We start from the raw sequence: 22,107 nt of genomic DNA on the forward strand, positions 1-22,107 counted from the left end.
ACAGACAGGACAAAAGATGTGCTAGAGGTGGAAGAGCTGGAGAAGCCAGTTATTTCAGGTGAGCAAAAAGTAGAAGCATTTGGAAAAGGACGTTTTCCCATCTGTCGAAAACAAAGAAACTTCTCGTCACTCTAGAATTAAAAGCCTATGTGGGTCACCACAGATCAAGGAAACAATATCAGGGGAGAGAAACAAAAGGAGGAGTTGCAAATTCATCAGCCATGAATCGCCGTGTTTGAAGGGTGGCTCTGGGATTCAGAAGAGACACCAAGGATGGTAAGGAAAGGAGCAGAGATTGTATAAGGACAGTTTTTATTCTCCCTGGTTTTCTGATGCCTATTCTGCCTGAAAGGACAGAGCTAGTGGCTCAGAGATTCTCTGAAAATCCTATTTCTCTTATCTATCACACATGCCTAGAGAGACAAATTGTTGTCCAGAAGGAGCTGGGTTCTAGAAATACAAGGATACAGAACTGAAAAAGACCACATGAGAAACCAAGTTTTACTCCCTGCTTACTTATGATGGTGGTTAAAAGCATAGAATTAAAATGCCTGTGGTAACACATTCCTGGCTTAGCCAGGCCGAGGTGAGGCCTCCCGACTAGGAAGAGCTGCAGGGCACACAAAAGCAGCAGATGTTTGCCTGCTGAATGACTAATCGTGCCCTCACCCTCAGTAAAGTGTTCAAGTGGCATGAAGAGACACATTCTTGGCTTCATAAACAGCTAACGTTAACATTCAGGAGAAAATGTCATTAAAAGTCTGTATTTCAGCCCAAGGTTGGAGTGGCTGAAAACTCATTCCCTTACCATCCTGGCCAGCCCCCCAGCCAGATGGGCAGCTTTTCTGGTGAAACACAAACAGCTGTAATCACTGGATTAGGTATGGTCCTGAGGATGAAAGCAAAGGACACCATCCAAGCACTTCAGCCTGCAGGGACTGGGCAGAGGGAGGGAAGGGCAGTAATCCTGTCGGCAGCAGCCCAGCCAGCAGTGGACAGGAGCTTGCCCATTTCTGACAATGCACATGGGAATCAGGAAAGAACAGAGGTTACAGGGCAAACAGCATGAGAAAGGCTGGAGCTCAGCCTGTTTCTATCCAAAAGAGCCACATAATTTATCAGCCTGTAAGTAAGGCAATTCAGCTGAAGTTTGCTCTTGCTCTTGGGGGGATTTCTGACAGAAACAACAGAGACCTGCCTTCCTGCATTCAGCAGAACAGATCCACAGCCTCTAAAGGAGAAGCTAACACAGCAGCACTTCCATACATCAGGAACCCATGAACTCTAGGCTGAGAAACACTATCCTCAAACCCCTGACAAAAAAGGACAGCCAGAGCCAAAAGACTATTTCTGAGAAGCAGTAACTGTGATCATCCTTCTCAGACTGGTTTCAACAAACAGCAACACCCTAGAAGTCCTTCTCTCTCCAGCAGGTATAACACCCCCAGCAGAAGACAAGCACTGGGATCTGTTGTTACGTGAGTCCTTCCTGATGGGAACAGAATGCCAACCAAGCATGCTCTAGCTTTTTTACTAAAACTCCATGTCAGACTGCCAAAGATATTAAATAACAAATCTGCTTATTTTCAACCATGACCACAGTTCAGTGCAGCCAAGTGAAAACAGTCCCTTGCAGGTGGACAGCATATAAAGTGCTACACCCAGGCTCTGGAGAGGACACCCTGCCCTTAACAATGTGTATTCCAGCTGTACTGCAACAGATGTACAGTCCCTGTTCCACTTAAAAAAATACTGGCTTTTGTAGACTCACTAGTTTAAAGGTAAAATATGCTATTGGCTCTAACTTCAATTGCACAACATTGATCTATTCTACCTTCTATTAAAATACAATCTTGGTAGCCATCCATGTCAGATGCAGTAATGAAAACCAACTTGCTTCTACAGACCACAAGCTATTCTAAATGAGAGGAAATGTGAACTGGGCATGCCAGTGAGAGTGAAATGAAAAAAACTTCTGAAATGGTAAAGATACACACAGTCCTCAAGAATACTTGATTGAGATTAGAGGACAATTATTTTCAAAAGACAGCCTGACCCAAAACCAATGGAAAAAATTTTAAGACACTCTCTCCCTTTTATGTCAGTGGTCTTTAGATCAGGTCCATAGCTGAAAGTTCATAGCCAATGCATAGGTTTTAAATTCAGGACGAACAAATACAGTGACTTCTTGAGTGACTTTTAGAGGGGTAGTCTAAAAAGACAATGTGCTCTCAGCATTTCAGAACGCATCAAAGCTGGTGCCAACTAATCAAGTTGATGGAAACTTCAGTGGCTGTTGGATGAGCACTTGTAGACGAGAGAATGGGGAGCATCTTCATTTGCAGCCCACTTCAAAGTGAAGTTATCTAGGGAATCACATGAACATGGAACACAGACAAGAGAGCCTTGGCAACTCTTCTGTAATCTCTTAGTCCTAAAAGGAAGCTCAACAATTAAAACTAGCATGCGAGCCTTAATGCACCAGAGAGGTCTGGCTTTCAGTTTGAATGCTGAGGTTTGGAGGCTCATTGCCAACAGCAGCCACAGAGTCAGCAGCTTGTTTCCAGTTCGTGAACTCCATATCCAAGCTGGATTTCCACTTCAGTAAGAGGTGAAGGGAAATAATTCAAGTTATCATGCCTTTAGGCTCTATGTTTTTGTAACTTTTTTTTCCATCCAGGCTGGCACATGTCACTAGGAGCTAAGCCAACACTAGACACTCCATGTGTCAAAGTGACTCACCGCTGATCACTGCTTGTTACTGGGAAGCACAGATGTGGAGGAATCTAAGAACGGGAAATGCAAACTTCTTGCATCAAAGGAAGTATGGGCAGCTAATGCCAGCTGTTCTGCAAATAATTTGGGGAATTAAGTGGAAGAGTTAGCAGCAGCTAACTGGTGGGAATCTACTTTTTCTGAAAGCCCTGCTCCAGCAGGGCGTGTTTCAGAGATCATGCTGCCAATTTGAACTAGAACATCTTGGTTTCAATAGCACATCTCTGTCCTTTCTGCTATTTTGATGAAAGAAAGGGTCATTTCAAACGGAAATCACCAAATGGGATCTGTGCTTCAGACTGATTTTTCCTATCATATAACTAATATACAGGGATTAGGAACCACATAAAATACATAGCACTTTTCAGGTAATCCTCTAAAACAATCTTTGATTAATTCTTACAGCTCTAGAAAATGCTGTCTGTCTGGTTTTTTTTTTTCCCCTTAAGCATTATTACTTCAACAGAGAAACATGATACTGACTTCCCAGTGTTTGCCCAAGGCATTGAGTGAGCTGCTGGTAGAGATGAGTTTAGAAGTTAAAACTCACCAATTCCCAGGTGTGTATTTAAGCAATCGGAGCACACGTCTTTCTCAGTCAATTCATGTCCCTTTCTAACTGTTAACACAGACCAAGGCAGGTGACATTTATATAGAATTGCCTGAATCCAACCAATATGAATACTTGAGATCTGTAGCTGGCCCAGGATAAGTGTTCCCAGAGCTTTACAAATCCCAGTTACTAAAGCCTTACAACATCTCTGTGAAGTATCATTTGCTTTGTAGGGGGACTGAGTAATGAACCATGGAGTGTTCATGGGACATGTTCATATTCACAGAGTAAGCATGTGACAGGACTTGATGCTAGCCATAAATGCCCAGGCATTCCCAGATATTTCAAGTATCCTCTGAATCTTCAACCAATGTTCAGGTCAAAAGTCCATTTTGCCCTTCCTTCAATTTAGTTTTCAACCAGCAATGTTCTCCACTAGAGGCACAGGGAAGATGTAAGAAGACCCTGTGTTCTCGAACAACCTCATTAAGACTAGACATCCACATACAGAAATTTTGTAGGGTGAAGGTACCAGTCACAAGAGACTATTGTTTTGTTCTCTGAACAAATTTTGGGGCTGTGTGCAACATAATGTACATACCATTTAACCTTTTAACATTGTTAGTTGTAGGTGCCAATAAACTCAATAAGGGAACATTTGAAATCAGTCTCACCTAACTGTAAAATCGATGCTACCTGTCACAGCACAGTAAAATGCTACAGCTCCAGCTGTACTGTATGGTTGCATCCCAACCCCCACCATGTGAAAACACACACAGTGCTCTCTACAATGCTGCATCCTGTTGAAACAATTTTCACTAAATGCCTCAAAGTGCTAAAGAGATTGCTATCTGAAAACACAGAGAAAGTATTTAAATCACAAGGTGCTTGGACTTCAGATGGATTCCCACTGCTATTTGAGTTACAGAGACAGGCAGAGGCTCCACATGAGTGGTACAGCACAATTTGCTATCCACGGAGCAACTTCTCATCCTCAAAAAACTTTTGATCTCAATAAACAAAACAGACTACATGTACTCTAGTGCTCATTCATGGTGGAAAGTTGAGGCAGAGAGCACTCATCAGACATCCTCCTGGAGCTGGTCTAAACTTCCTGTCCCTGCACCATCTGAGCGCTGCATGAATTAGAACTTCCTGCAAAAAGGAAGTTATTGCCCAATAATCCAGGCTGTAAATATAAATTGCAATAGGTAATTCCGATTAACTCCCCGAGCAGATACTGTATTGCACAGTCAGAGCATCTTCTTATCGTTAAGAAGATTATACTAAACCACATAAAGGCACTTTTCAGTTGCCATTCCACCACAGGCAGGAGATGCAACCACTGCACAGGTAGGCACACCTGTGATAGCTGACAAGGCACAGGCTGTATTAGCACTACCAACATCCAGGTACTTACTTGGGCACTTGACACCTTTGCTATTAAAAGGGAGTCCTCAAGAGCCATGAAGGAACAGTGAGCTTTCAGAGCTAATGTGCACAGAGAAATAAAATTCTAAACCTATTAGATGCTAAAGAGGTTTTTGTTTAAGTGGCGTATTTATTCTTTCACAGTCTATCATCTGACCAGGTTCAGCTACATCTAAAAGCTCCAGTGAGGAAAAAAGAAAACAGCAACTGTCAGAAGACAGGACTTTCCTAAGTTTGTGTGTGAGTGGCAATGGTTTTATGAATTTGACCCATCCAAAGACAAGTAGGTGCCAAGAACTGTATCATGCAGCATCCCATTGCCCCTCTCAGCTCTGATATTCCAAAGTCTCCTCCAAATGTCCCCGCCATTCCCTGCAATCCTGAAAAAAAGCCAGGAGGAAGTTCAGCACGTGTGACATGCTGCACTCTAACAGCAGAAAGGGTGTTTTGGCTGGTGACTCCACAGTAAACCCTTTCTTTTCATTAAGGGTATATCCAAACAGTATTTTACTGGCAGACACAGTCTTCTGCTCAGACTCAAGATAGTCATTTACAAGCCTTGTTCACCTGCATCCTTAATTGGGGATCTCATTTGCCTATGGCCTCTTACATCTTTTTCCCACATAAGAAACTCCAACTCAGGAGAGGGAGTGCTTTAAACTCTGGTTAATTAACTCAGCAAGAGAAAGTCAGAGCTCAAAATCTACCTTCCCCTATCAGAAACTCCTTACCCTGCAGTTAAGAAACATGAAGCTGCTGACAACTCTTAAACACTCCTCCCACAGGAAATGTATTTCTCCCATAACTTCTGGGGAATTACTCCTATAGAGTCTCAACATAAAAATTCCTGGGAAACAGTAACACCCACATATACACACACCTTCCCAGAGGCAAGCACAGAGACACTGGGGACAGACAAGTGGTTCTGCTGTTGTACTATTCACCCTATGCAAAACCTCCTAGAAAAGTTGTTCGGTGAAGACAAGGATGTGCATTTGGGACTAAATTGTTCTGTTCTGGCACAACAAGTCCAGGAAACTGGACACCTGCACTTCTCTCTCAGCTCTGCCACTTACTGCACACCCTGGTCATAAACTCCAGCAGCCAAACCTGAAAATGAGGTGCCTTGCTGGAGAGGCATGGCTCTGAGATCCCTAGTGTCTCTAACTCTCCATGACTTCCATCTGCTTTGAACTTTTAGGACCCTGGAGACCAGAAATGCACAACCAGACATCCAAAAATAGAGACTGTACCTCATTATCCTGTAGGAAAAGCCATGTCCTCTGCTGTTCTACACAACTAGCATACAAGCATATACATTTTAGTACAGCTATCTCTATTAATACAACATGGGGATGTTGCATATGGGCCCTAGTCTCTCTCTCTCTCCCTGTTTCACTTTATCCTTCCCTAAAATGGAAATAAATAATACCCACAAAGCATTGCAAAGCATTTTGTAATCCCCAAATGAAGGGTTCTGTAGGTGTGAAGTATTCATAAGATGTATTTATTTTCAAACTGCAAAAAAGCCGGTTGCTGTGTTTCCTGGCTGTATTTAGCAGACCTCTCTGCTGTGCACATCTGAAGCACACGTCAGGGAAAGAAATGCTGTAATAATTGACTCGAAATCCCACAATCTATTTGTTCTTGTAATTAAAGAAATATTTACTCAGGAAGCAGGTTTACACAGGATGAATCATTTCTAAGAACAAATATGATTTAATTATGTGTAAGTGCAAGAAGCACACTACATATTAAGTAGATTAATTTATGCACACTAAAAATACAGATAAAGTTTGTGATTTGCTATTACTTTTTTGTTTTGGAGAAAAGAAAGGGTAAGAAAATGTTCACAGAGTTGTCTGCTTTAGAAACTTATTTTAGTGTGATCTGTACTTTTTCAGAAAGAACCAGAATAAGTCCTCTGCATAAGATAACTTCATTTACTCACAACATTTTATAAATAAATTGTGTTCTGAATTGTCAGAATTGTTTATTTAATGACACGGTGGATATAAAAACCTTTATTTTTCAATACTTACCATAAGTACTCATAACATATCCTTTGAAAGGTTTTGGCCTTGCTTTATAGGAAAAAATAATTTCCCAGAATGGACAGGGACTATTTCAAGGCCCTTTTGCTTTAATGAAAGGAATCTATCATATTTCTGCTGTCAAACAAGAAAAAATGTTTGTAGCTGCAGGATTGTTTTTCACTGCCTCCCTCTATGAGCTTAGACATGAGACTTGACTTCTCTTTGTCTCATCTTCTTCCCTGGTAAAAAATCAATTTGTTGATGAAATGGGTGTGTTATATTGCAGCTGGATAAGGCACAAAATAACAATGATGACTTTTTTTGTAAATTCTTCTTCCTGTCCTCTTCATGCGCTACTAAATATAGTGGAGCAAGACAGTTCTAATTGATTCTTGTACTTATGGCTGCCTTTCATTTTCTGCACAAACTTCCTCTCTTTTCAACATCCTTAAAAACCAGGAAGAATTCACTGGCATCCCACCACAGTTCAATGTGCTGTTACCACCTGGTTTTATCCCACCCAGAAAGATGGCTTTTCACATTTGCTCCTGTTTGCCAGTAAGCAGAAGGCTTCAGTTTTCAAAGATATGGATTTTAGCTTACAAGTAAAGTTTTTTGGAGTCTTGATGAAATGGAATATTGCTAGTCTTGTGTGTGACAATTCAGAAATTAATATATTTCAAGGGCATTTCCAATTCTTACTATGGTCTAGCTACTGCTGAGTTCAGCTGAGCATGTGTTCAGCTGAATGGTGGACTAGACATTGTATTACAGACTGTTCTCTGAAAGTCTGGTCACCAACATATTAAATTCATGTCTGACTTCATCAGATGCAGCTCAGTATTTCATTATAATGTTTAAATCTAAGCCATTAAAAATATCAAACAGAAATTTAGAAGGATATGGGAGAAGGGAGATACAACCTTTGAACCCCTCTGTGAAATGGAGAGGCCAGCAAAATAAAAAGAGCTTTGTAGTATTTTGGAAATTAAGAGCAGACCACTTCTATCAAATAAATGCTGTTGTAGTTGAAACAACACAGATTGCAGACACATTTGTAGCTTTCTGTTTTACAGAGAAGCTGAAGTTTTTGGTGAAAGATCTTCCTACATCAATCTGCTTTGAAGTGCTTCCTACAATCATGATAATCTGTTCCAGAAACTGGTCATAATAGAAAACACCATTTCAAAGCAGTCTACAAAGCACATTTCTAAAAAAGCTTTCAGTAGCACCTTAATTGTAAATACGCCACCAAGCCACTCACTTCTTCACTGGGGAGAGTTGGCTGTGGTAAGCACACATTTTTCCTGATCTCCTGCCTTCTAATCATGTCTATCAAGCCTTTGTAACTGACAGACATGTTAGCTCTGCTATTCAAAACAAATAAGAGATGCCTAAATTATACTGCTGCATTTTAAAGAGGCACTGTCAGGTTGAAAACCTGGGGCAAACCCTGTAGCCCTGACTCAGGTAATATGCCAATTTCAAAATCAAATATTCCTTGGATAAGAAATGCAAAATGTGACCTTTTGGGGTTTTTTTAAAATGTGAAAAATCCAAATTTAACTTACAGAAATTGAACTCTTCCTATGTCCCTTATTGCAGGATCAGGCTCTTGTTTCTTTCACAAATATCTTAGACCATTAGAACTACACAGACCAGATTATTTCCAATTCTTTATACTGTTAATTTAAACCCCAGTTTCTATCAGGTAGAAGTCTGCCATGTAAATGATCCCACTGGCTCAAGGCTGTTGTGATAACTTTACTGAAGCACTTCAGTCATTTATTTGGTCTATTTGTGGAGAATAGTCTTACTCAACTCAAGTAAAATCTTCAGAAGGCTTTTTTTCCTTCCTCAGTTGAATCAGCTTGGGAACGGGAAAAAAAAAAGCAAGCCTCATTATTTTACTTCTGTTTCAAATCAATTACTTCTGCCTCTTATGCTCAAACAAGTAGAAGGTTAAAATTCAGCAGAAATAGAGATCATGTTGTTTTAGGTTTTGTTTTAATTAAAACTGAAAATGCTTCTCTAGGTGCTGGGTTTTGCAACAGCATAATCTTGCAGACCTCATTTTGGAGAGTGCCTCTGGACCAATATCATCCCTATGCATTCCAGCTCCATAAGTACAAACTTGTCTTTGATTTTCTGGGCTCGTATTACAGTCCTCAGTCAAGCACAACTACAGCTCTTCACTGAGGCTGCACTTGTCTATCTGTGAGAAATATTGGGATCTTGAACTTTTTCATGGACGTCCAAGCCCTCTGAGAGCTTTGTAAATGGATAGCAGGGTAGGCTGCCAGAAAACAAAGAGTTTTCATTAAATGATAACATCTTTCCAAACTAAAAACAGAAATTGTACTACTTATGGGTAGATTCTAGTCCTCTCAAACCACAAGTATCACAGTTAAGGTTAGTGCAGCTGAACCCTATACTAGTATGACTTTTATAAATAATTTAACTGTTTGTCTTGTGTTAGCAATGGAGAACTCAGGCTGGCAAACTCTCATCCACAGGTCATTTTACTGAAATTAGTAACACCTTCACAGATTTGTACAGATTGCAAAAATGAGTTTGATTCTGCAGGCTCAGATCTTACACTTGCAAAAACAAAATGTCTTCCTCACCAGAAATTCTACCTGAACTCTGCCCTCAGTTAGTTTATAGCATCTCTTGTCTCCTTGCCTGCCTTGCAGTGCTCCTGAATGAGAGTCTGGTTATGCCCAGGCAAAGTGCAGACAGATGTTTTGACATCTCCCTGCAGAGAGCTTCCCTGATACAACACTGCTCTGATTTACAAGCAGTGCTGTTGCTGCAGTCCCTACCCAGCTCCCAGCCATCCTCCTTTGCCAGTAAAAACCTGCTGTTGCCTTTTACCACTGCAGCTACTCCAGTTCTTCACCAGGCATGTAACACACCAGGCTCCTCATGCAAAGAGCTTCCTATACCACTGTCTTTTTCTTCTGCCTTCCAACTTTATGGTCCTTATCTCCTGCTACTATCTGCTATCTGCTCTATCTTGTCTATCTGCTCAGTTCTGCTTGCCAATCTCTGCTGTTCCATTTCTCCCACACCTTTGTAGCTGTCAGTACTACTGTCTTCTTTGGCTGGTAGCACCCTTAGAAAGTTCAGAGAAGAGCCATCAAGCAATAAAGATTGAAAAAATATTGTGAAATCCAGTATCATCCTGAAATATCACAGAAAAATTATGAAATTACTTGACTGCAGTTCATTAGTACTTCCACAGCAAGAAAATGCGATATTTGTAATATGTGCCTCTTTGGAAAAAGCAGGACCAAGAACCTAGCAACTAACAGGCAACATCATCACAAGGGTTGCTGAATTTTAAACACTTAACCAAGAACTGCAGGATGTTCTCTTTCTTCATAAATATTTAAATCAAAATTGGATGTTTGTTTAGAATAGTGGACCAGCTTGAACATGAATCAGCTCAGGGAAGTTCTGTGCCTTCATGGAAGGCAGATACAATGACTGGAAACATCTTTCTGGAGTCCATCACAGTGGGAGGACGGACAAGATGGTGAAGAATCCCAGGAATCATAAGTCAAGTGCAAACTAAAGGGTAAAATGCTAAAAACCCTGTTCACATGTGTTCTTTCACAGGTCAATGAACTCCAAAGTAAATACCAAATGACCAAAGACTGCTTGCCCGAAGCACATCATCCTCAAATCTGCCCATGATTTTTCAATGCAAAATTAAATTTAGACTTGTCAGCCTTGATGTGCTTTGTTTTGATGAAACCAGGAATGAAACATAACACTGGCAGTAATCTTATCCAGTCATCTTAACTAATTTAGCATTTTGGATGCCATAGCTTATGAACTTTGCAGAGAAATTTTTGGCAAAAAAGGATGGCATTGTAACTTCAGCCTTCTTAAAATTAACTCACACCAGCTATTCTCAGTAGTACCATCATTATCTGTGAAACTGTGTTCAAATGAAGAATCAATAAATAAATATGAAGAAGAAATTTAGGGGAAAAATGAAGTGCTATTAGCATTCCAGGAGTATAATAAACTCATAATTCTCTGAGGCAAAACAGTGAAGCCTGGATTTGCAAAGCTACCATAGACAAGGAGGTGTGCAAAACTCATTCCCAATATAAGCTAGTTTAATATTTCAAAGACTCATTAGGGAGAACACATAGCATTAGAAAATCATGTTTTGTATTCCTGATGTACACTCCTAGACAAATACAGAACGTATCTAGTAAGTTACTCTCTTGGGAACAATTTCTGTTGGTTAAGGGGGGGAAATGTTAAATTTTAAAGATGTTAATCACTTGTTTTTATTTCAACCTGTATAGATGCATGTCTGGTATACATATAAAAATGCAAAACACAGGAATAATCTCTAGTTCATCTGAAAATACTGGGACCTATGCACATGCAAACAGGGTACTTATTTTCTCAAACTGTAGTTACACTAACTTAAACTGAACTCTTGAGATGAGTAAAGGATTTGCACTATCAGGTTACCTACTGGCAATGTCTAGCATGGAAATAAATGCATAGTCTCGTAAGGCATGAGTAGGGTTTTGATGCAGGAAAGCAATGAGATGAAATATTTCATTCATAGGATTTAACTACACATATAGAATTAAGTTTGTGAATAACTGTTTTTGGGGCTTATAACCTTGCCTCTGTCACTAACACACTCTATGACCTTGAGCAAGTCACATAAGACCAGCTTTTCACAGACCTCAAAGTTTAATTTGTACAGATTTCAGTCATTGGCAACCCTACCTGGAGCCCATCTGCATCATTATTCACGATATCTTTAACAGATGAGCACAAAATTCTCCAGGCCACAGCCCTTTTATACCTTACCTTCTCTCCCTGACGCTTATTACTTCTGACTCCTGATCACAGATGTTAAAATGGAAATAAGCGTAAGTTGTGCTATTATATCACTTGATTATCCTCACAAAGCAGGAACTGTGAAATTTTTCATATTATGTGTTACTTCACTTCATCCTTTGTCAGCATTGAAACAGCACGTGGTTACAGTGCTTATTCCTATTTTGCTTATGTTGAGTAAGTATGTATCTTTATCCTACCACAAGCCACTAATGATGTTCTTCCCCCTGTTGTCTTTTATTTTAAGTAGGTGGTTACAAGCTGCAATTACAACTAAAAGCTAAGCTCTTTTAGACTGGAGGAGCACATTGAACACAGACAGAAATTGAGTCTCAGCTTTGTGTTTCTAATGAAAATGCCCCTTATATATGGAGTGGACCCCAAAAAGGTCAGAAAGTGAAATATTAAGTGTTTTATAAATATAGACTGATTGCCCTGTCCAAACCATGTGTTTGAAAATCTCCTTCTGGCAGACAATCACCTTCAGTCAGGAAGGGAGAGCAGAGAAAGGAACATGAGGCAGGGCAGGGGGATCTGTAATCACTCTAACAAACTTTTGAGACCTAGCCAATTTTTCCTTCCATGTGTTATACATACAGGCTCCAAAAAGCATCCCTTTCTGCGTTCTTGAATTTACTATATTATCCTGTTGAACTGAGTTATCCAGAGTGAACTTCCTACCTTTTCCTTTCTTGTCTTATTTTTTCCCCCTAATCTTTGATGTGCTGTAAATCAGCACCATGGGAGATAAATAAGCAACCTTGAGCTGAAACAGCAGGCTAAACAACTTCCACGTGGCCAAGCAACACAGCAAAGCAATTAAACCTGCCCAACAGGCCATCCTTAGTCAGACTCCCCTTAAGAGGTTGGCCCCAAAGTATTCCCAGATTTAGTTCCTAATCGTACCTCTGAGTTGTGCAGATGGTTCTACAGCACCCACTCAAAAATCTCTTTGAAGTTACTATGAATCCACACAGCTGGGTAAGCTTGTTGTCGCTGATTCTGCTGCCAGAATGAGGATGTGGCCAAGGTCTCATGGAAGTTTGTTTCCTGCCCTTTGAGAAGACAGGCAGGATCTGCTCCTTTCCCACAAAACTAGTCATAACTGTCACAGCCATATTTTGGAACCACCAATTTGATCTCTGAGTCAGGACACTTTCGTACCACATAAGAAATTTTCATTCTGTTATCCTTTCAAATAAAATCGAAGCATTTTTTTTTATTTTCACTCTACATCAATTTGTTTGCACAAGCTTTGCACAAGCTTTGCACTTGAAATGAAAAATACTGCTTTTAAAATGACAAACACTGAACACAGGACATTTGTTACCACTAAAAAAAACCTCTCTCTGTCTGTGGAGAAGCATAATTCATTCACTGATACATGCACCCACATTTTCTCCAGGGAGTTTCACAAATTCACATGCACTCCCAGCACTAAATTTTGCATTTCCATCTAGGCATTAGCTATAAAAGATGTGTAAAATCTTATGTAGTCAGACAGAAGCTGTTCCCTATTGGCTACATAATAAGCACCTTAGGTGGCTCCAGGGTATAAAATTATTCCAAAAGGGGAGTGGAAAAAATTACACTGCATAAATTGATTCCAGATCCACCTGTTCCAGGTGCCAGCAAATATATTCTGTTAAAGCCATCTGCTTGTCTTAAAAGCTAACAGTTTTTGAAGACTATGGCACAAACAATCTGCAAAATATACAAACTTCAGAAGCTACAAACCCTTAAACTGCAAATGGCTGATAGATCATCTGTGCAAGACTTAGCTGGACTGTTCTGCAGGACTGCAAGTGGCATAGCTGCTTAACATCTTAGAGTATGTGGCATCAGGGTACATCCTCCATAGCCCAGGGGGTTCAAGGCTACTGGAGGATCCATTTGGCATCACCAGATCCTCACGTGATATTCCCAATTACGAAATGGGTTTGCCTCATGAGTCTGAAGTTACGATGAAGCTTTTGAGTGCAGCACAGTATTTGGCATAATAAAACTGATGACTATGGTTTTTCTCTGCGGGTTGCTACTTCCCAGCTGGTCACGTGTTGTTGCACCATGGATAAAGTCAAACCTTTGAAACTGGCACTGCAATTTATTTTACTTCCAGCAACAGCCTAATAGGGAGTATGTTATCTAGACTAACAAGCCCATAAGCGTTTTGCCTGTTCAACAAAGCCACAGAGGTCAGATGCTGCTACAGTTTGTGTTTATCGGGGTCTGGTCGTGCTGGGTGCTGTTTCCCGGAGACACATTAACAACAATAAAGAACATGCAGCACCTTGTAAGATCAAGCTCCTTCACAGCAGCCTCTGGGAAGAAAATATTCTGTGCTCTTTCCACAAATGACCCCTTTCTGAGCACCGTTTAAATTACACATATGATTTATAAACTCCCAAGGTGCTCACAATTGATTTGGGGATTAAAACTAGAAATCAGCATGTTTACTTATTGTCTCATTTAGAGCTCACTAAAAAGTAAATAAAGACACACCAGTCCTTAACCAGAACAGTGCTTTGGTATCTGTTTAATTATAAGCACATGAATAGCCCTGCCACCAATTCAGAGTCATACTTAGTAACTTAGTAACATCCTTCTCATGCAAATTACCTCCCCGAGTTATTACATTTGGAAACAAAACAAACCTGCTTGGTTTATAGATACATTTTTGATAACAGTAATACTTCTGGAGTATTACTACTGATGTACTTATCTTCAGGAAATCACCTGGAGTGATTTTTTGCAGACCTTAAAAATTTGTGTTTCGCATGAGTTCTGAAGCAGAGGTAACTTTGGGAGTCGCGGCGCTGTAGTCAAGGAGACCCGGCGTGCTGAAAGTCACAGTTGTGCTGTCAGAGCTCTGCTGCACTTTGCTCACATGGTTTGAGCCTGGGGTAAGAAATAACTGCTGTCATGCAGTATTTTTTCTTTTCGGACAACAATGAGAACAGGGGTGAAATAAATACTGAGGTTAACTGTGCTTGAAGAATAATCTCCAGCAAGCAAAGCACAGTCAACACAAGTTGCAGGCTCAAAGAGCTGTCAAAGTCTCACAGTCAGCACCCACTGAAACTAATGAAAATTGCCACCATGGACAGAGATGGGATGAGTCCTGATACTGGGCACACTGGACAAGTCAGCAGTCTACAAGCAAGAGAAACAATCCCTGCAATAAAACTATCTGACATACTGCCTTCAGTGAGCTGATTTTTGTTTCCTTAAGTAACAGAACAATAACAAAGGCCTGTTGACTTGATCCTCAGAAGCAACAACACCAGGACACAGAGCACTTCAAGGCATGGCAGGGATAGTGTAATACTCCGTGGTTTGTCTCCTGGACTAAATCACAAGCATCCAACCCAAAACAGTGGCAGTTCACCTTCACAGTATTCAGTCTGTAAAAGGCAAGTCCATCATTTAAGACTGACTTTGTGATCTCAGTGTGATTTGGTACTTACACAGCCACTACACAATGAGTTTTATCCCTAGAGAGCAATTCTGAATTGCCTCCACCAATATCTGCAGGTAATTAAACTTCCCTTTTTCAGTTTTATACCAGAAATGATCTCATGGACATGATCTGCAGCAACACAAATCCAGTTGAAGACTTCACACTGGACTGCACTTAAACTCTTAAACTCGGCACTACCCCAGCAGTGGAACATCTTCACATTACAACAACTGACTCCCTACTCCTCAACCATATCCCCTCTCTTGGGGCTGGTCTGCCCCTGCTGCTGCAGCTCTTGTCCTGAATTCAGGCAGTGATCAACACTTAGGAGACATGACAAAGCTGGAGTGCAGTGCACGGCTTTACAATGACAGATCTTTGTTAAAATTGCCCATGGCTCTCAGCAAAAAATGAACTAAAATGCTAATCTAATAATCTAGGCATATAGACAAATGAAAGGTGAAAAGGCTTTTAAATGCATTCTAAAACCAGTATTTTATGAGATGGATCAATATATTTCTCTAGGCTGGAAACAAATGAGTTCTCAAAGAAAGTTAAATTTAGAGAAGAAAATGTTTGGTTTTCTTACTATGGAAAACATGTGATGACAACTCCTTGGAGGACATTTATAACAACAGCAATCCAAAGCTAGGGCTTCATCATGCTCTCCCTAAAATCAGTACAGTAAAAACATGGTAAGGTTACTGCTGTCAGCCTACTAAATGTGAACAAAACTAGCTTTGCAATCATACAGCATTGTCCTTAATTCCCAATTGTTCATCAGCATATGGAAGCGATGCAACCACAAAGTAAAACAATTACAGCTTTGATGCTGCATCTTTTACACAGTCAGTTAACCTCTCTGATGTCTTTACAAGGAATCACCTGAATATGGGCTACCGGATAACACCCTAAATTCCCAGATCCCAGCTGATAGAGCACACACCAGCGCTCGAGTCAGGGAGGCGGCAGCGGTGGATCGCTCCCTGGCACTGTTGGATACTGCCCCCTTTCGCCGAACAGCAAGGCAACAGCCTCGGCTGCACACTGAAACTTTGCCCGGCATCTATTTGTTTTCAGGAAGATAATATTCGTGCAGATGGTCTTATTTAACCCTAGTATGTCTGTTCGCATGATTATCCATCCTGACTAAAATAGAAATTTATTGTTTGACCCATGTTTAATATCACAGAGTGAGCCTGCTCTCCAGGAACTTTCCCTCTAACAGGGCCCTATTGCACCTCAGCCCAAGTCAAGCAGGACTTTTACAGTTTCCTACAAGGTAAGAAGAAAAGGGTTTCTATTCTCAGGCTATAGTTGGGTGGTATATAGTTTATAGTCTGGTCAGATGTCAGGCTTGAGAATAAAGGGCAATCACACTGGACAACCAAGCCATTTTGTCTGGGAACTTATTTCATCTTACTGCAAAGAAACTAAGATTCCATGGCACCACTTGTATCGAGTTTCTGTTGGGCTATCCACATTCCTGCTGAACCCGTCCCCATGCCGTTTTTTCCAGTCAGTGCGAACTGATCAAGGCCAGCTTGCTAAAAGTCATTTTCTCCACAGAACCTCATCCCCCGCATCTCTCTCTGTTCAAGCCTTTTGTCCTCTGGGGTTGTGCTTTTTCACTTGCTGGAGTTTGCACATTTTCTCCTCCCTGGTTGCCCCAGCTTTTTGCAGGAAGGGAGGAAGGTCACAGAGGGCAGCCACTGCCAATTCCATCGGCCTAACATACTGGGGGGATGAACAAAGCAAATATCTATATTCTGATGGGCAGGATCTCTGTCTTCCCCATGACTTCAGGATTAGCATGTCCCTGGCAGGGGAGGACAAAAACTTGGCCTCTTTAAGGAAAGAAAGCAAGATAGAGAGAAAAACAGGACAGCTTGTGTCTCGTTCACTGAAAATGCAAGAGGCATAACATAAAACACAGAGATTCCCTGCTATTGCCTGCCTAGTGCAGAGTCTACTTATCATCCAATCCAATCTGAGCAGAAAAGTTTTGGTGCAAAAGGAGAAAAAATGAAAGATACAGATGATTCAAGTGGCTGTTTAAAAATTAAATCTCTGTTTAAAATCTGGTTGAATATCAGCAGGATTTCTCTTATCCACTACCACCTTCTCTGCAGTTATGACCAGTTTTCTCCCTTGGGAGCTTACAAATCAGATGTATAATCAAGAGAATACTTTTCTGTATGAGTAGTTTGTTCTAGCTATCCTCACTCCTCCTCCTTGCTTTCACTCACCTGGGATCTCTACTGATCTCAAGCAGCAGTAAGAATCAAAGTCCATTATAACTTTTAGGCTAGTCAGTTTCTATTCTGTTAACAGCGCAGTCAGCTTGGGGTCTTAGCCCTACCACTGAACCCACCCAGAGGCAAAGACATCAAGCCTCTTGCATCTCAGACCACAATTTAGGAAAAGACATATTTTCTGTAATGAGAGGGAACACTTGCTCAACAAAAAATGAAACTTTACTATGATCCCAAACTAATATATCCGTGCATACATAATTTGAAGAAAAAAGAAATGGGGGAAAAATGTAAACCCCAACCAAAAATAGATAAATAAATCAAGAAAAAAAATCAAACAAACAAAAAACCAACAAAACAGCACCTGGCATCTACCATGTTTGGAGACCTTTTTTAAGGACAGTAAATTATCTAAGAGTCTAAACTGATCCAACAGAAGACAGTGAACCTTTAGGACACAAATACTCCTTGATATTTATGCTCCTCCTAAAAGCCCATGAAGAGACAGGTTCAGGACCGACTTGGCAGGCACACCTTTTGTTTGTTTCCTCTGAGGCGTAACAGTAAGCGTGCTCCTGGGCAGCACCAGGGAGCAGATGGTAGTGCTGGAAAATACAGGTCTCCAACTTTGGTGTGGATATTGGAGCTGCATCGACAAAGGTTGTTTCTGGAAACCTTACACCCCCATACACTCCCCGTAAGTTTCTAACAATGCGCGGAGCTAAGGAGCCGCACAAGGCTCTCTGCTTCCCTCTCCCTCTCCCCTTCGCTTTTGATCTCCATCAGGACGTGAGCTGAAATTTAATGGACCACCCCTACCACAAAGACAAATTACCATCTGAAAAACAAAAATCATTGATATCCCTTCGTCTAGGCTATCCGGCTTCCCACCACTGCACCCCTTCGCTCTCGCCACAGCCCCCCTCAGCGGGTTTAGGAAGAGCTGGGAAGGTGGCGGGGAGAGAAGGAGATAAAAAAACACCTCCACTGCCACCTCCGAGCTAGCGTGCTCTCCAGCGCTGCTGGACTGCGAACACAGCGACAAAAAAAAACCCAAAAAAACCCCTCTTTGGCTCCCCGGCGGGCAGGGGGACGGCGCAACCAGCGCCGGGCACAAACACACCCCCACGTCCCGCAGGTTGCCCCCGGTCCCCCATCACCGGGCGCTGCGACGGGGGCGGCGGAGACGCGCAGCAGCCCGGGGGTTCCAACCTCCCCGGATCCCCTTCCCAGCGCCGCCCGCTCGCCCCGACCCCGCCAAGTTGGGAAGTTTGCGCGCCCCCCGGCCAGTCCCGCTGCCCGCCCCCCCCCCGGGCCGCAGCCACGCTCCGCTTACGGGGTGGCCCCCGGGCTCCCGGTGCGGGGCTCACCGGCACATCGCGCTCCGGCTGCCGCAGGAGCGGGGACAGCCGCGGAGCGACTGGGCTCGGCTCGGCGGGGCTGGGCTCGGCTCGGCTCGGCGCGGCTGGGCTCGGCTCGGGGCGAGCAGGGGAGCGGAGCGGCGGCTCTCCCCAGCCCGGCTCTCAGGGAGTGCCGCCTCGGGCCATGCGAGCGGCGGCGGGCAGCGTCCCCGCGGTGCGGCCGGAGTTGGGACCGAAGTCCTCCCGGGCGCTCCGCTGTCTCTTCCAGGCGGCTCCTATCAGCACGGCTTCAACTCTTTCCATCGGAGACCGAGGGGAGGAGGAGAAGGAGGCGGAGGAGGAGGAGGTAGGGAAGGAGGAGGGAGCTAGGGGTTGGCAGCCCCAACTCGCACTGATGTCAACTAATATATTCAAAGTTCAACAGGGCATTTCTCTAGCAAGCGAATCGTCCTCGCCGCCCTCCCTGCTGGTAGCAGCCAGCCTCCCCGGGCCGGCGGGGGGTCCCGCGGAGCACAACGGCGTTCCCCGGCCTGACTCTGCGGAGGGGGGCCGGCGGGGCTGGCCCAGAATGGAGGGAGTCGGGGATGGGAGATGGCTCACTTTTCAGGCGGGCAGGTTCAAGTGCCGCCGGTGTGGGGAGGGCCGAGGGTGCAGGAGAGCAAAAATAATACACCGAGCGGCGGAGCGATGTTTGTGTTTAAATCCAGCCTCTTCCCTCCCTGCTGGAAGGGGCAGGGCTGGCTGCGTTGCTGTGGCTGTGTGAGAGAAGGGGCGCAGGGAAGCGGCCGCGATGGGGCTCGGAGTGGCCCCGCGGGGCTCCAGGCTGCTGTGCAGACCCCGCGTTAGCGGCCGCCCGGACACGCCGCCCGGACACGCCGCCCGACCAAGGCTTGCACCGAGCCCGGAGCGGAGCGCGGTCCCCTGCCCGCGACTGAGCCCCTCACTCAGGCCCGGGGCTGTGGCCGCGTCTCCCCGTCGCGATGTCCCCTTTTTTTCCGGGGGTTAATGGGGTCGAGATGAACTCGGGGAGGGTAGCGCCAATTTTCTCACGCCGAAGAGCAGACAGCGGCGGAAAATCCGCGACGAGGAGCGTACGCGGCGCGGAGCGCACGGGAGAAGCAGCGCTGTCCCTCCGCGGCCCCGCCGCTGCCCGGGGGCCGCCCGCGGGAAATCGCTGCGAGGCCGGGGAAAGCTGCATCAAACGTGCTTTCGGGAAGGCTGATGTGCCGCTCTGTCCCCGCGGTGATGCACAGCGCCTGAACGCCGTTAGCGGCAACCGCAGAAAGCTATAGGATGGACCCTGCTGATGGACAAGCAGCCCGGTAGTCAAAGGATTAAAACCACATCTGGGCTGCTCTAGTGACATTTAAAAATCGCCAGACAAGAGCCTCAGTTATTTATCAGATGAATCCCCAGACAGAATGGCCTGCACTGATACCGTTGCATATGTATGTGTGCGTATATAATGAGGCTGTTTTTTTCTTTCTGTAAACTGATCCTGTCATTCATGTTGACAGTATGTTATAGCTATATAAAAACAGTGTGATTGTCTGATGGCTCATCAATGCTATGACAGCCAATTGTGGTGGCAGTGGGTGTGCTCTCAAATTGCGTCTCAGAGAAGTAACAGCATAGATCCACTGAGATGATCATTATACAACATGTAATTGTTTGCCTGTTCGTAATTTCTCAGTACTTCCTTAATCAAGGAACTATATTACTACATCTGCTCATGCAGTAATCCATTATTTGATACTCTGAATTAAACAGTCAATACATGATTTATATGCATAACATTTTTTATCTGCTTTCCATTTTAAAGTTCACACTGGAAAGCATAGGACAGATTAATAAATGCAATGTAGCTATGTATTCTGCTCAAAACTCAAAACTCTGGAGGAAGGCTTGAGTCAGGCAAAGTCTGGAGGGTGCTGAGGAAATTGCCCCATGCACAGTGGCATCACATCTGTGCCTCTTTTTTCTTCCCCATCTTTCCTAAAACTAAAAAAAACCTACCCTCTAGCTGAGTTTTTTCATGATAGTATATTCTTAGAGTATTGTCATAATTTACATGTGAACAGTAAATAACTGTCTCTCCATTTTCCAATATAGAGGATGATATCTTTTAATTTAGTGAATTGAATTTTTAAATAATGGTGTACAACAGCCTTGTACAGCCACAACAAGGTTGTGCTCTGTGCTGGGACATTATTTGCCTTCTTTTTCAGTTTTACGGGAGAGCAAGTAATTTGATTATCTAAGCCTCAGGGACAGAACACCTCAGCAAATGCCACAACTACACATGTAATTTCCAGCACACAGCTCAGCCTTTCTTCCTCCTAAGACTTCCAGATGTGGCACTGAGCATTGAACAATAAGTAGCATAAGACCTGCATAAACAAATGTCTGTCAGCATTTAAAGATATAATGGATAGTACTTTTATATTAAAGGAAAGATTGTTTTTCCTAAAATCTTCTAGCATTTCCCTGCTACTACCTTGCTGTTTCCCCCACAAGGCTGGGAGTAGTTCCATCGGTCATGTATGTGTATGCATTGCTCAAAGACTCACTAATAAAACGTGCACATAAATAAAAGTTTTGTAATATTTCCATGGACTGTCAGGTCCTGACACCTTAATGCCTTGACACAGCATGGTATCTGGGAAATCACTGGCCAGACAGGGAACCTACTCAAAACCTTTTAGTAAAGGGCTTGTGACGCAAAGTTACAATTCTATGAAAAAGAGAGAAATGTCATGGGAAAAGTCAGGGTATTACATGTGAAGTGATCTGTATCAAACAATTTGTTTCCAGTCTCGAAAGGAGAGGATGTACCGGGTTCCTGTTCTGGGCTTGGCGGAGGCCGAGGTCATGACAAGACTTATCACAGTTGCTCGCAGAGGTGTTGAACTGTAACCCAGTCCAGAGTCACCGCCGCTGAAGAAACGCCCTTTCCGCAGGGGGGAGAGCCGCGGCTGTTTGTGACTGAGGTGACGCTCGGCGCGGCTGTCACCGCTAGGTGCTGCTGGTGCCTCCCGGAGCGCTGGCCCCGCTCCCGCCGCTCCCCGGCACGGAGCCGCCGGACCGCGGGGCACCCCGTGAGCTGGGGCCTGCACCCCGTGTGGGCTCCTGTAGCACCCGTGCGAGCAGCCTGCCTGGCCAGCCAGGGCAGCGGCGGGTCTGGCACAGGCATTCCCGGGAGCTGGTGGGGAGGCGAACACTGTAGGGAGAAGGGGCTCCCACTGCCTGCAGGGAAGAGAGGCTGCATTTGCTGCCTTCAAATTCAGCGGTGCGGAGCACGGAGAAAGACGGGGGAGAGTTCAAGAGAGCGGAAACGCTGCAGGGAAGAGGAACG

At 43.6% G+C, this 22,107-nt stretch overlaps 1 protein-coding gene across 4 annotated transcripts in view; it reads right to left on the bottom strand.

Moving 5' to 3' along the window:
* SEMA5B (semaphorin 5B) overlaps window positions 1-19,047 on the bottom strand; it is a 270,385-nt gene extending 251,338 nt beyond the window's left edge. Inside the window, exon 1 of one of the 4 annotated variants that reach the window (XM_085066953.1) lies at window positions 18,762-19,043. The gene's annotated coding sequence lies outside the window, so the exon portion shown is untranslated. Of the gene's footprint in view, window positions 1-18,727 lie in introns of all 4 variants that reach the window. The other 3 variants (XM_085066954.1, XM_085066955.1, XM_085066956.1) reach the window with 3 other exon arrangements.
* Window positions 19,048-22,107: the final 3,060 nt, after the last annotated feature.

The sequence above is a fragment of the Lichenostomus cassidix genome, chromosome 7 (assembly GCF_008360975.1).
Source record: "Lichenostomus cassidix isolate B80296 chromosome 7, HeHo_3.0, whole genome shotgun sequence".
NCBI classification, from domain to species: Eukaryota; Metazoa; Chordata; class Aves; order Passeriformes; family Meliphagidae; genus Lichenostomus; species Lichenostomus cassidix.